Consider the following 16,212-nt stretch of genomic DNA (forward strand, 5'->3'; position numbering starts at 1 on the left):
CAATTAAAGTTTTCTTTAGTTGTATTTGAGGACTTTAATTAAACTATCCTTTAGATGTTCTATGTGTACTTTGTAGAGAAGAATATTATGGAAACTACATCATTAGTTTAGTTGTTGTATGTCGGCTGAACATGAAAAGACGATCGCTATTCTAAGACAAATTTATCGTCTCCTTTTGCAGTAATATATTAATCCAGTTATGTTGCATTTGTGCACCAAAGAGTATATAATTGTAGTGACGAGAATATGTCAACTGTATTATGTCGTTTGTTATTGTGCCTCGAAGATTATAGAACTTTGTTGAATCTTTGTCCACTGGAATTTTCTAATTTTGCTTGTTCACTTGTCACACTATATCTTACAGATTTATTTTAGTTTTGGTTGATTTTGCTAAACAACTCTAGTTTTTTGGGTGATTATGATGATACTAGACAGGCATCGCTTAAGAACATAATTTTTGAACACTTTTTGTCAATGGACCGATACTTTAGTATCACGTGGCAAATATTTGCTAAATTTTATTTGGACTAATACTCTTCTTTGTTTTAATATCATAAGGTTTCAACAGAAGAAAGCAAGTGAAGCCTAGACAATAGCTGGAAACAACAATAAATACTAAGCTACAAGAGGACGAACATAAAACTAAAATAAAACAAGTAGTCTTAGAAGTGAACATGGACGTTGTTTATATTCCACAGACTAGGGGTGTGCATTCGGTTAACCGAAACCGAAACCGAATTTTTTTTCGGTTAACCGAAACTATAAAAAATCTCTACCGAAAACCGAACCGAAATATATTCGGTTTTAAACCGAAACCGAAATAAATAATTCGGTTGTTACCGAAAACGGAAATTTGAAACCGAATTTTAAGAAAAATTTCAAAATTGCAAAAAACATTCAAATAGTTTAAGTTTAGTTTGATCAGCAATTTAATAAATTAAGAAATCTAAGTTTTTGGGTGCTCAAATGCTTGGATTTCTGCTTCTTGAATGTCTATTCCAGCTGGTTTGTTGCTCCAGACTCCAGCATCCAGTTCTAGAGTGATGCAGTGCTTCAGCCTTCAGTGAATCAAATGGGTTAATGAATCGCATGGTATAAGTCAGTTGACTGATGAATTCCTTGAATTGAATCCGAGGCTGGAGATGGAGAAGTAGAGAGTCGCACATGCTAGCAGGAGTATATTAATTCAACCAGGGAATCAATATTTTATAAAATACAGAAAAGTTCGGTTATTATTTCGGTTTTTCGGTTAACCGCGGTTAAAAATCGAAATACCGAAAAACCGAATTTCAGAAATTTTCCTACCGAAAACCGAACCGAAATTTGTAATTTGGTTAACCGAACCGAATTTTTTTCGGTTATTCGGTTCGGTTTCCGGTTAACCGAACCGAATGCACACCCCTACCACAGACTACATACCACAGAGTTAAAACTGTACATCTATTATATATATAATACTGCAACATGGGTTTTTGAGGAGCCATTTTAATCCATGTCATCAGCCTCGTGTATCCAACTAGACAGGCACGTTACAGCCACATCAGATCTGTTCTACCTCAATTATCCAGAGCTATTCTATTTCCGGCTTTTAACATTCCCTTCCTGCACTCTTTTCGAGCCGTTAATCAAATTACAGACATTTGATATCTTCATCTTCTCCCCACTCGTCAGAATATCCTCAGGTGATTTGTGTTTAGTATATGTATTTGTTATGGATGTTTTGTTGATTTTGGCACATCACCGCCGCACAACACCCCCGTCTCGTCCTCCCCTCCATCAATCTCCTTCAATCAACCCCGCCTAACGTTTTCTCAAGATTCCTTACCAACCACGCAGATTCCGCACTCTTTCATCATTTTCTTTCGCTAGAACTTCTGTCGAACATATTGGCTGCAATACTCAAGTTGAAAAAAATATAGGCTTTCCCAACCCAGGTGACAAAGGTATGTTCAATTTTGATCCGGGGTTTGGTTTGACTGAGATGAACAAGCTGGGTTCGAGTTTTTTATGTTTCTTAAATGTAGTGTCCCCACTATACCAAGTGCTAACATTAAAGATTTGTATGGGTTTTAGTTGAGTTCACTTCTGTATGAGAGTGTTATGTTACGTATTGTGGTTGCAATTCTTGTTATTTGTAGAAAAAAGATTATCGGTTTGTCTAAAATTGTTTAGGTGTGAGTTTAGAAAGCTATAGACTAAAGGTGATGTTTTCATCTTAATTCAGGTTCTATGCTCTCCAATATGTATGCCTGCAGTTGCAGCGATTAGATCGCTAATGAAAAACAAGAAAGTTAAAAAGTTTGCAGCCTGCAATTGGATTGAGAGTGGTGGTAAGTTTTATAAGTTTGTATCAGAAGATCGAAGTCATCCTGAATCAAAAGCCATTTATCTGCGGTTGAACAAAATGGTACGCAAGCTACAAGAATCTAGCTTTATTCCTGATAAAAGCTTGGTTCTGCACAATTGGCGAAGATGAGAAACTCGAAGCAATATGCTACCAAAGTGAGAAATTAGCTCTTGCATTTCGATTGATTAAAAATCCCCAAGGAAAACGACCTATAAGGATATTGAAGAATATATGTGCTTGCAATGATTTCCATGCCTTTATGAAGTTTGTGTCTAACATTATTGAACAACCAATCATTTTGAGGGATTCCAATCGATTTCATCATTTTGTTGGAGGACACTGCTCTTGCAAGGACCTATTATGTTTTCTCTTCACTGTTTTGTGTATCTATTACACGATTGTCTAGATAATCGAGATTGGACATATATTACTTATTTCTGTTCCCATTCAAGATCAAGGGGACCCTAACAGGAGCTTTTCTTGTTATTAATTTATTAGGGTGAGGTTTTTAATTGACTGATAGGCGCCATGCAGAGGCGTTAACTCAGGCTGAAATTGCAGAAAGAGCAAGAAAACCTGCGGTTTCTGGGCAACATTGTCCCGGAGGTATTTTACCTTATTGCATCTTGTTATATACTTAATTCTCTCATATGTCTGCATGTGGTTCAGACTTTAGAGACGGGTGTCTCCAGGTATTAAATCTAAAATATGGATGTGATAAAAATAAAAAGGTAAGAAGGTTGGCTAAAAGTTAAGGCTTATGCGTCAATATCGCGCATGCAATTTAAGATCTCAAAGCAACAGGCCTTGTACCTCAGTTTAATATCTGGGTTTATCTCGTGTGGGGGTACTGTATTTGGTGCATGGTTCAGTTGATATATAGAATGTTTTCATTTTAACATGTATTCAAAATTAAATGAGTATTCTGGAATCTGTGTCAGGTTAGGCAGCACAGTATAAGTATATGCTTATTTTTTTGTTCAAAAGTTATTGACCTATATATTATTGGCGTGAAGTAAGTCTCTGCTCCTCAATCCAGTTCTATAAATGTATTATCCTTGGCATTTGGCTGGCACCGAGTCTTCGCATATGGCCTTTGTAGCATATGGTCTTTGTATCATCTGACAACTACAGTTCAGGGTAGCTAATAATATATTTTATTTTGCAGCTGATGCATCTCAACCACTTTTGCATGACCAAAGGTACTGATCACCTATGGCAGCTACTGTATCAGGTGACAATGTATACAACATCTAGAATATTTTTGTTTTTTGGAATCATGAAAACTTACTGTCGTAACAGAGACAAGTGGTGTTATATATAGTGGCTGAGATAACTAAAATTTTAGTTATAATCCATGTATACATGGATTATAACTAAAATTTCTTTTAAAGGTCGTAACTTTTGATTTAAATTGAGGTTTTATTAATCTTACATTTATTTTAGAGCTAGATTGGGGATGAAATTGGATTAGTGAAATGTTGCTTTTGACGATAAATTTCATAATCAGCTTGGATTCAAGTGAGGCACCAGTTTTTATACATGTTATGTATGAGACCTCTACTTAAGTGATTTTCCTCATTTTTTTATCCATTGATTTTTTTTTAAATTTATTGATTGCGATATAATTTTATGTTGAAGATGATTATTGAAAGATGATTTAATTTACATGTTCTGAGCAAATTTTACTTAGAGATGAAAATAAAATAGAAAATGCTGCATTTTATTTAAATTTAAGCTTGGTTATGGTATAAACTTGCTGGATGTTTCTGACTATATATATGTGTTTTTGGCAGTATGCATGCATCAGCAACCATGAGCTTAAGGACAGCCATGTTGTTACTAGCCTTGATGGTTTCAGTAACTTCATCTGTTCCAAAAGATAGAGGTGCATACATAGTTCACATGTACAAGTCGAAGATCAAAAGTCTGCGGACAATAAAAAAATGGCATGAATATGTCATGGACTCTATCCATAGATTGTCAATTCAAGAAAATAATGAAGAAGAAGCATATCCACCCAATCTTCTATACGTTTACGGAACAACCATATTTGCTTTTTCTGCAGCACTCACTAAATCAAACCTAAGATCATTAGACAAAATCAACGGTTTTCTTTATGCCATTCCTGATGAAATGCTAAGCATCCACACCACTCATTCACCAGGTTTTCTCAGCCTAAATCCTGGCAGGGGACTATGACATCCCAAGAACTTGACTTCTGATGTCATAATCGCTATTCGGTATTCTAGACACTGAAATATGGCCAGGACACATCAGTTTCTTCGACACTGGCATGCCTCCAGTGCCCTACAATTGGAAAGCCAAATGCGAAGAGGGCACAAACTTTACAATTTCAGATTGTAACAGAAAGCTAATCGGAGCAAGAGCTTTCTTCAAGGGTTATGAATCTGTTAGAGGAACAGATTAATCAAACAGAGGATTGCAGATCTCCCCTTGATGCAGAAGGCCATGGTACACATGCTGCATCAACTGCAGCTGGTAATCTTGTACCAGGTGCAAGCTTTCTTGGTAATGCTAAAGGCGCAGCTACTGGAATGATGTTCACAGCAAGAATTGCAGCATATAAAGTTTGTTATGCTTTCGGTTGTTCAAGCTTAGATATTTTAGCTGCCATGATACAGCTGTTAGTGATGGGGTCAATATATTGTCACTCTCTTTGGGTGGCATTGCAAAGCCTTATTATGAACATAGCATAGCTATTGCATCACTTGGTGCATTTCAACAAGGGGTCTTTGTTTTATGCTCAGCTGGACAGGAGCTTTCCAACCACATTTAAACTCAGGAATGGTCAACTATTTAAAGGGCCTTCATTGTGTTCCGGGAAAAATATTAAAAGCTTGCAACTTGTATATGGTGCAACTGCAGGTATACAAGGGGCTCAGTACTGTTCTAATGGCTCTCTTACACCGGAGCTTGTGAAGGGAAAGATTGTAGTTTGTCAAAGAGGAGGGAGTAGCCGAGCCAAAAAAGCAGAACAGGTACTGTTTGCAGGGGGTGCTGCAATGCTGCTTGTAAACACTGATAATGAAGGTGAGGACATCTTTGCTGATCCACATATAATCCCTGCAACACCTTTGGGAGCTTTAGCTGCAAGTGCTTTAGATGCTCTATGTCGGTCAAGGGGCTTATTATCTTTTTTTGATTTGGTATCGACACTATTTGGTACCTTCTTTACAACTCTCAACTTATACGATTATTATTTGATTTGTTGTTTGATGCCTTTTTATCAGTATATACAGGTACATTTATGAGAAAAAAAATATGTTAATATGTGATTTTTTTTCCCACGAATTATAGGTATTAACGTGTTATGTTATTAGCGATAAAATTTGTAATAGATTGCTCATTTATAGACATATTAGTGAAAAAACTGCAACATAGAGATCTTACCAGGATTCCAGACTACAAACTATTTCTTATGATCTAAACACTCAGCAATCCAAAATTGCCAACTTTGACATGGCAAGATTATTCAGTTTAGTCGGGACTTGAGGAATACAAGAAGAATCCTGGGAACATATATATAATAATGCAACATGGGTTTTTGAGGAGCCATTTTAATCCATGTCATCAGCCTCGTGTATCCAACTAGACAGGCACGTTACAGCCACATCAGATCTGTTCTACCTCAATTATCCAGAGCTATTCTATTTCCGGCTTTTAACATTCCCTTCCTGCACTCTTTTCGAGCCGTTAATCAAATTACAGACATTTGATATCTTCATCTTCTCCCCACTCGTCAGAATATCCCCAGGTGATTTGTGTTTAGTATATGTATTTGTTATGGATGTTTTGTTGATTTTGGCACATCACCGCCGCACAACACCCCCGTCTCGTCCTCCCCTCCATCAATCTCCTTCAATCAACCCCGCCTAACGTTTTCTCAAGATTCCTTACCAACCACGCAGATTCCGCACTCTTTCATCATTTTCTTTCGCTAGAACTTCTGTCGAACATATTGGCTGCAATACTCAAGTTGAAAAAAATATAGGCTTTCCCAACCCAGGTGACAAAGGTATGTTCAATTTTGATCCGGGGTTTGGTTTGACTGAGATGAACAAGCCGGGTTCGAGTTTTTTATGTTTCTTAAATGTAGTGTCCCCACTATACCAAGTGCTAACATTAAAGATTTGTATGGGTTTTAGTTGAGTTCACTTCTGTATGAGAGTGTTATGTTACGTATTGTGGTTGCAATTCTTGTTATTTGTAGAAAAAAGATTATCGGTTTGTCTAAAATTGTTTAGGTGTGAGTTTAGAAAGCTATAGACTAAAGGTGATGTTTTCATCTTAATTCAGGATCTATGCTCTCCAATATGTATGCCTGCAGTTGCAGCGATTAGATCGCTAATGAAAAACAAGAAAGTTAAAAAGTTTGCAGCCTGCAATTGGATTGAGAGTGGTGGTAAGTTTTATAAGTTTGTATCAGAAGATCGAAGTCATCCTGAATCAAAAGCCATTTATCTGCGGTTGAACAAAATGGTACGCAAGCTACAAGAATCTAGCTTTATTCCTGATAAAAGCTTGGTTCTGCACAATTGGCGAAGATGAGAAACTCGAAGCAATATGCTACCAAAGTGAGAAATTAGCTCTTGCATTTCGATTGATTAAAAATCCCCAAGGAAAACGACCTATAAGGATATTGAAGAATATATGTGCTTGCAATGACTGCCATGCCTTTATGAAGTTTGTGTCTAACATTATTGAACAACCAATCATTTTGAGGGATTCCAATCGATTTCATCATTTTGTTGGAGGACACTGCTCTTGCAAGGACCTATTATGTTTTCTCTTCACTGTTTTGTGTATCTATTACACGATTGTCTAGATAATCGAGATTGGACATATATTACTTATTTCTGTTCCCATTCAAGATCAAGGGGACCCTAACAGGAGCTTTTCTTGTTATTAATTTATTAGGGTGAGGTTTTTAATTGACTGATAGGCGCCATGCAGAGGCGTTAACTCAGGCTGAAATTGCAGAAAGAGCAAGAAAACCTGCGGTTTCTGGGCAACATTGTCCCGGAGGTATTTTACCTTATTGCATCTTGTTATATACTTAATTCTCTCATATGTCTGCATGTGGTTCAGACTTTAGAGACGGGTGTCTCCAGGTATTAAATCTTAAATATGGATGTGATAAAAATAAAAAGGTAAGAAGGTTGGCTAAAAGTTAAGGCCTATGCGTCAATATCGCGCATGCCATTTAAGATCTCAAAGCAACAGGCCTTGTACCTCAGTTTAATATCTGGGTTTATCTCGTGTGGGGGTACTGTATTTGGTGTATGGTTCAGTTGATATATAGAATGTTTTCATTTTAACATGTATTCAAAATTGAATGAGTATTCTGGAATCTGTGTCAGGTTAGGCAGCACACTATAAGTATATGCTTATTTTTTTGTTCAAAAGTTATTGACCTATATATTATTGGCGTGAAGTAAGTCTCTGCTCCTCAATCCAGTTCTATAAATGTATTATCCTTGGCATTTGGCTGGCACCGAGTCTTCGCATATGGCCTTTGTAGCATATGGTCTTTGTATCATCTGACAGCTACAGTTCAGGGTAGCTAATAATATATTTTATTTTGCAGCTGATGCATCTCAACCACTTTTGCATGACCAAAGGTACTGATCACCTATGGCAGCTACTGTATCAGGTGACAATGTATACAACATCTAGAATAATTTTGTTTTTTGGAATCATGAAAACTTACTGTCGTAACAGAGACAAGTGGTGTTATATACAGTGGCTGAGATAACTAAAATTTTAGTTATAATCCATGTATACATGGATTATAACTAAAATTTCTTTTAAAGGTCGTAACTTTTGATTTAAATTGAGGTTTTATTAATCTTACATTTATTTTAGAGCTAGATTGGGGATGAAATTGGATTAGTGAAATGTTGCTTTTGACGATAAATTTCATAATCAGCTTGGATTCAAGGGAGGCACCAGTTTTTATACATGTTATGTATGAGACCTCTACTTAAGTGATTTTCCTCATCTTTTTATCCATTGATTTTTTTTAAATTTATTGATTGCGATATAATTTTATGTTGAAGATGATTATTGAAAGATGATTTAATTTACATGTTCTGAGCAAATTTTACTTAGAGATGAAAATAAAATAGAAAATGCTGCATTTTATTTAAATTTAAGCTTGGTTATGGTATAAACTTGCTGGATGTTTCTGACTATATATATGTGTTTTTGGCAGTATGCATGCATCAGCAACCATGAGCTTAAGAACAGCCTTGTTGTTACTAGCCTTGATGGTTTCAGTAACTTCATCTGTTCCAAAAGATAGAGGTGCATACATAGTTCACATGTACAAGTCGAAGATCAAAAGTCTGCGGACAATAAAAAAATGGCATGAATATGTCATGGACTCTATCCATAGATTGTCAATTCAAGAAAATAATGAAGAAGAAGCATATCCACCCAATCTTCTATACGTTTACGGAACAACCATATTTGCTTTTTCTGCAGCACTCACTAAATCAAACCTAAGATCATTAGACAAAATCAACGGTTTTCTTTATGCCATTCCTGATGAAATGCTAAGCATCCACACCACTCATTCACCAGGTTTTCTCAGCCTAAATCCTGGCAGGGGACTCTGACATCCCAAGAACTTGACTTCTGATGTCATAATCGCTATTCGGTATTCTAGACACTGAAATATGGCCAGGACACATCAGTTTCTTCGACACTGGCATGCCTCCAGTGCCCTACAATTGGAAAGCCAAATGCGAAGAGGGCACAAACTTTACAATTTCAGATTGTAACAGAAAGCTAATCGGAGCAAGAGCTTTCTTCAAGGGTTATGAATCTGTTAGAGGAACAGATTAATCAAACAGAGGATTGCAGATCTCCCCTTGATGCAGAAGGCCATGGTACACATGCTGCATCAACTGCAGCTGGTAATCTTGTACCAGGTGCAAGCTTTCTTGGTAATGCTAAAGGCGCAGCTACTGGAATGATGTTCACAGCAAGAATTGCAGCATATAAAGTTTGTTATGCTTTCGGTGGTTCAAGCTTAGATAATTTAGCTGCCATGATACAGCTATTAGTGATGGGGTCAATATATTGTCACTCTCTTTGGGTGGCATTGCAAAGCCTTATTATGAACATAGCATAGCTATTGCATCACTTGGTGCATTTCAACAAGGGGTCTTTGTTTTATGCTCAGCTGGACAGGAGCTTTCCAACCACATTTAAACTCAGGAATGGTCAACTATTTAAAGGGCCTTCATTGTGTTCCGGGAAAAATATTAAAAGCTTGCAACTTGTATATGGTGCAACTGCAGGTATACAAGGGGCTCAGTACTGTTCTAATGGCTCTCTTACACCGGAGCTTGTGAAGGGAAAGATTGTAGTTTGTCAAAGAGGAGGGAGTAGCCGAGCCAAAAAAGCAGAACAGGTACTGTTTGCAGGGGGTGCTGCAATGCTGCTTGTAAACACTGATAATGAAGGTGAGGACATCTTTGCTGATCCACATATAATCCCTGCAACACCTTTGGGAGCTTTAGCTGCAAGTGCTTTAGATGCTCTATGTCGGTCAAGGGGCTTATTATCTTTTTTTGATTTGGTATCGACACTATTTGGTACCTTCTTTACAACTCTCAACTTATACGATTATTATTTGATTTGTTGTTTGATGCCTTTTTATCAGTATATACAGGTACATTTATGAGAAAAAAAATATGTTAATATGTGATTTTTTTCCCACGAATTATAGGTATTAACGTATTATGTTATTAGCGATAAAATTTGTAATAGATTGCTCATTTATAGACATATTAGTGAAAAAACTGCAACATAGAGATCTTACCAGGATTCCAGACTACAAACTACTTGTTATGATCTAAACACTCAGCAATCCAAAATTGCCAACTTTGACATGGCAAGATTATTCAGTTTAGTCGGGACTTGAGGAATACAAGAAGAATCCTGGGAACATATTAACTCTCCATCCATTGAAGACCGCTTATGGTCAAAAGGATATAAAACACCTGTAAAAAGAACACATATTTTTTAAGCACTATAATAAGATTGGATTTGATTTTGCCTAGCAAGGCAGTTTATCTGGTCTTTGTGGTTATCTAGGCCAAAATTATATACCCCGAGCATTATTTTTGCTCAGGGATTTTACCATGATTTTTTAATTTTTATGTTGCTTATGTTTTGGCAAAATTAAATAACTGTGTTAAGTAATTTTAATTAGCATCTGATGATTGTAGCGTCAAAATCACAATTGAGAATGATGAATGTATTACTGAAACATTAAGAAAGGACGATATTTTACTAATTTTTGAGGTGATGTCGGTTCCTGGGTTTTGGTGTGCTATTGTAATTTTATGTTTTCTCTTTACTACTAGAGTTTTTAAAAAAAACCAGTAAAGTTTTTTACCTTGATAAACATATCATTGTATGCTTGTGTTATTGTTTGATTTTTATGTTTGTCCAAAACTTAATCACAGCGAAAACTGCTGGTAGATGATGATATTGTTAGCTAGAGACAGAATTGTGCTCTGGCGGACTATCTTAATTGTCGAAGCATATTACATCTTTCAGTTAGGCATTTCTATTTTTATTTCTGAACCTCTGACATTTTATCTTATTCTTACATCCTCTGATCCTCATATAATAGTTGCATCTTGCATTATATTAATTCTGTCAGTTCACAGTTGTGCAAAAGTTTACTCAGATAGCCTTTCATTCTATATTGTATTTAATATTGTAAATTATTTACCACTGGCACTATATATAATTTTTCAACACCTTATTGTTGACTCAGATCGTTAGTGTTTATTATCTTTGTTCAGTTCTAGAACCTTAAAAGAGCTTAAACTTACAATGCAGTTTGAATATGAGGATTTTATGAAAGCGGATTTATGGACTCTACCCCACTTAACAACGATCAATATTGAATATCGTTCTTATAAAAGACTCAAGGTTCACAAATCATGTTGGAGGCTGCCTGTCTTGACAACTCTATGGTCTTTCCTCAGAATATGATTGACTACTTTCTCGCACTTACCGGTCTAAGGAATCTTGTCATTGATTTTTGCCAACACTATATCAGACGTCTTGTCATTTGGTGAACCTAAAAATTAAGGTCAGCTTATCTTCTGTACATATACTTAGGCTCAAAAATTGTGGTATGGCCACAAAAACTGTGTAATTTTCAAGCTATTGGTTTCTATCGGGTGTCTTATGAAGGTTCTAAGTTGGAGATTGCAGCTATTAAATTTTGGGATCTTCTATTAAGCTCGACGGTCTGGAGACACTATCAAGATGTGATTGAAACTATGTTCTCCCAACTTGGCAGCGCCAAGATTCTTAGTATTGACTTGGTGACCATTCAGGTAGCTTTATATCCTTTTTGTTTGTTATTGTGGAATTTGCATTACCAATATCTTTATTTTATTCAGTTGGCTTGCTCTTAAAATTATTTTCTGGCATATTCTCTCTCATAGTCTCATGTGTTGATGACAGGATAAAATATCTGGAAAATTTGAATATAAAATCCCATCAAAATTAGTCAAGAATGCAACAAAATGTTGAGATGAATGCTGAGGTGCTTTCTGAGTATCGGGCTCTTTTTACTGACTTGCAGGGATGGGGATTCAAGTTAAATTGGCTGATAAACCATCTCACCTTTATTGAACCGCTCTTGTTTTCAAAGACTAAACTTAACGAACTTCATGCAATTGACTTTCACATTAATGATGCCAAACGTAAATTACACGATTTGCAAACTCTTCATGTCGAGAAAATGACACATTCAGAAAGCTCTCCAAGTAAGAGTACTAGCCTTGCGGTTATTTCTGGCTACCTTGGAGATGTTATACTGTAAGAACAAAAAAAAAACTTGACAGAATGTTACTATATATCTGTGTTTGATCCTCGGTAATTTCTATGTAATTTATGATATTTATTCAAGAATTTCAAGAACACTTTTCCTTTGGAGAGGGTAATAGTTGATTTAAGTTATGCCTCCAGTCCAACAAGTTATCAGTGGCCTACTTTTTCCTATGATATTGGAATGTCCAAAAAATTTAGATATTAGATTCGTCCTAAGTATTCTTATTCCATTCTTAATAGTTTTTTTTGAAAGTGAACATGTAGGATAATGTTGACTCCTCTCGGGTTTTCTCTGCAGTATTAACGGGATCATCCTTGTCATGGAAAAAATACAAAGGTGGTTATGTATTTTTGGACTTAGTACAACACAATATATACGTAAATTAGAGTATGCCCGTGCCTCGCACGGGCTATAAAGCTAGTTGTAATGAATTAGTCAACAACTGTTTAGCTGGACAAAATAAATGGAGCATCAGGAGCCAGAAACAACATATTGTCTCCAATCAAATTAATCTAAATTATTATAATTAAAAAATTTACCAGGTAGCATAAGATGAACTCAATAAAAGGGTACATCAGCAAACAATATTTATTACAGATGATTATCCAATACATTAAGTTTTGTAGAATTTATGCCTTCTGGTGATGCTTCACTTTCTTGTTATATAATGTAGTAGTGGCTCTACTGCAGGCACAAATCACTCGCGGACAGCTGACGGGAGAACAGAGAGGCCATAGCCTTATTCAAAACACAGTCCAGGCATTCTAGTCAGATAAGGGCAACTTATTGTCTACACTATATTGTACAAAAAAAAAATATTCATAAGGACTCATTCTAGATTGTAGGAAAAAAGGTTAAAAATCATAAGCAAGAAGGAAACGAACACTTTAATGTGTTATAAATTTACCTGTAGACTGGAATTAGACTTCATTTGCCTTTCTCGGTTCAGGACACGTACGTGCATTCAGTATAATTTCTAAAACTGTAATGAGTTATAAACACGAAATCACGGATAAATGGGTCCTAATTTCAGTATTTAATCAGGATAATCATGCGGTAAAAATGTTCCTCGGACATGTTCTTGTAATTGGGATAATAGAAACTGAAAGTACACTGCTAATAACATCTTAACAGTAATCAATTCATAATCCAAACTAAAACAAACAAAGAAATTCATCACAATAATTTACCGAAAACATTTAATTAGAATAAAACAACAGAACAACTAGCGATTTAATTCACATACAGAAAAAAAACAAAACATCATAACCATATGTGGATGTATGCCTCCAATAACCATTTGCAGATCAACCACAAGATAAAAGCTTGGAAAGAAAAAGGTTAAGAAACCAGCCAATACTAGACAGCGGAACAACGGCTAGAAGAAGAGGGGAACAACGAACAGAACAACAGAACAACTAATCATCGAATTCACATACATACACAAACAGTACATAAAAACCACACCTGGATGTATGTCTCCACCAAACATTTACAGATCAGCCACAGGATAATAGCTTAGAAAGAAAACAGTTAATAAACCGGACGAAAGTGCACAGCGGAACAACGACCATAAGAAGAGGGGAACAACTCTTTAATATAATGACTGATTGAGAAAAGATCAACGAGGACAACGCTATCCGGAAATGGCGCACCTCTATAACTGCCGGCCCTTGTGATTAATATAAATAAAATGCAAATACTACAAAAATCCTGTATAGATACGGTTGTAGATACGGGCTTATGGGCAGTTTTATTTTTAATTATAAAACATAATTATAATAACCGTTGGATTAGAACCTGATTAATGGTCAGGATGGAGATCTCCCATTCCCCAAGAAAATGTAGTCTCCGCTGAACTCAAACCTATTTATGAGTGATATCTTGAGAAGAAAGGGGGAAAAGATTAAAATTTTCAAAATACACTATTATATTTCTTCAACAAATTTTCTTAGAAGAATTGGAATGAAAAAAAATAATCAAATTTTTTTTCTTTCTTTTTTTCTCATATATTTTTACTAGCTCAGAAGCCGCGAGTTGCGGCGGCCTATAAAAATTATATTAATGAACCAATATTAATATTTGTAGAGTGCAATAATTTTGTGGCTGATTATAAAAACTATATTAATGATTAAAAATTAATATTTGTAGGATAAAATAAATTTTATATTATAAAAATCTTGATGTAATACCAATACTAATATATAAAATAGTAAAATTGGACTATAATTCATGGTGAAAAAATGAAAATAAAATTTTCCACACGTAATTAACAATTTAGAGCACGATGAAACTTAATTTTATTTGTGTTTTTTTAAAAGTAATCATGTTCTTACGTTGTCACATTCCTCCAATATTTTTGGATTGATTGTGCACAAAAACATCTAACTTAAATCCGTGCGAAAGCAGTCTATAACTACCCTTGCGTGTAACAACCTTTATTTTTTAATACTGTATAAACAACCTTCACTTAAAAGTTGCTTGAACGGAGCAAACAGATAATGCATGAATAATATTTTCATGTATACAAAGTAAATCATATAAATAAAACCAACAACAACAAACATGTCCGATGAACAAAACAAATATTATAAAAGAATAACCAACAAGCATACATCACTAATAGTTAATTTATTGATATCATCCATCAATATCATGTCAAGACTATATTCTTCTCTCGTGTTTGGATTTGTCGACTCCCACATAGCGGTCTATAACTACCTTTGCTTGCAACAACCTTTATTTTTTTTAATACCGTATAAAGAGCCTTCACTTATCGTTGCAGAAAAATTGCACCACCGAGTTAGAAATCGAGCAAAAGAACTATCAACATATCAACAGAGAGAGATAAGGTTGTGGTATTAAGAGAGAGTAGGTTATGTTTAAATGATCCAAAACCCTACAACCTATAGGGGTATTTATAAGTGCAGAGAGACTTGTGTGCTACTCTTTCCCATAATTATATAATTTGAAACAAAATCAGATTAAAACTTTCAAGCTGCTATATTCCATAAATAATCTGAAACAAAATCAGAATTCTGAAACTTGCTTTTAATATATCCGAAACTAAAAAAGGTAGTTCTAATTTTTGATATTTTTCATCCGAAAATTCCAAAAAATTAGAAAAATAGAACAGAGCGATGTGAGAGGCGCCATCTACATGCTCCTCGCTTCTCCTTTATATAGAAACGAAATTAGATTAAAACTTTCAAGCTATTATATTCCATAAATAATCTAAAACAAAATCAGATTCTGAAAATTGCTTCTAATATATCCGAAACTAAAAAAGGTGGTTCTATCGGTTACCCTTTATATAGAAACAAAATCAGATTAAAACTTTCAAACTACTATATTCCGTAAATAATCTGAAACAAAATCAGATTCTGAAACTTCTTTCTAATATATCCGAAACTAAAAAAGGTAGTTCTAATTTTTGATATTTTTCATCCAAAAATTCCAGAAAATTAGAAAAATAGAACGGAGCGATGTGAGAGGTGCCACCTACACGCCCCTCGCTTCTCCTTTATATAAGTATACTAGTTGAGAAGCCGCGCGTTGCGGCGGCCTATAAAAATTATATTAATGATTCAATATTAATATTTGTCGAATGTAATAATTTTGTGGTTGTCTATAAAAATTATATTAATGATTAAATATTTATATTTGTAGGATAAGATAAATTTTATATCATAAAAATCTTGATGTAATACCAATACTACTATATAAAATTGCAAAATTGGACTATAATTCATGTTAAAAAAAATAAAAATAAATTTGTGCACGTAATTAACAATTTAAAACACGACGAATCTTAATTTTATTTGTGTTTTTTTTTTTGAAAAGTAATCATGTTCTTACATTGTCACCTTCCTCCAATTTTTTTGGATTGATTGTGCACAAAAACGTCTAACTTAAATCCGCGAGAAAGCGATCTATAACTACCATTGCTTGTAACAACTTTTACTTTTTAATA

At 35.0% G+C, this 16,212-nt stretch overlaps 2 pseudogenes; both read left to right on the plus strand.

Annotated features, from left to right (window-relative positions):
• The first annotated feature begins 1,534 nt into the window (after window positions 1-1,534).
• On the plus strand, window positions 1,535-5,759 carry LOC108199148 (subtilisin-like protease SBT1.1; annotated as a pseudogene).
• Window positions 5,760-5,977: 218 nt separating this feature from the next.
• Window positions 5,978-12,370, plus strand: LOC108203789 (subtilisin-like protease SBT1.1; annotated as a pseudogene).
• Window positions 12,371-16,212: the final 3,842 nt, after the last annotated feature.

This window comes from Daucus carota, chromosome 1 (assembly GCF_001625215.2).
Source record: "Daucus carota subsp. sativus chromosome 1, DH1 v3.0, whole genome shotgun sequence".
Lineage (NCBI taxonomy): Eukaryota > Viridiplantae > Streptophyta > Magnoliopsida > Apiales > Apiaceae > Daucus > Daucus carota.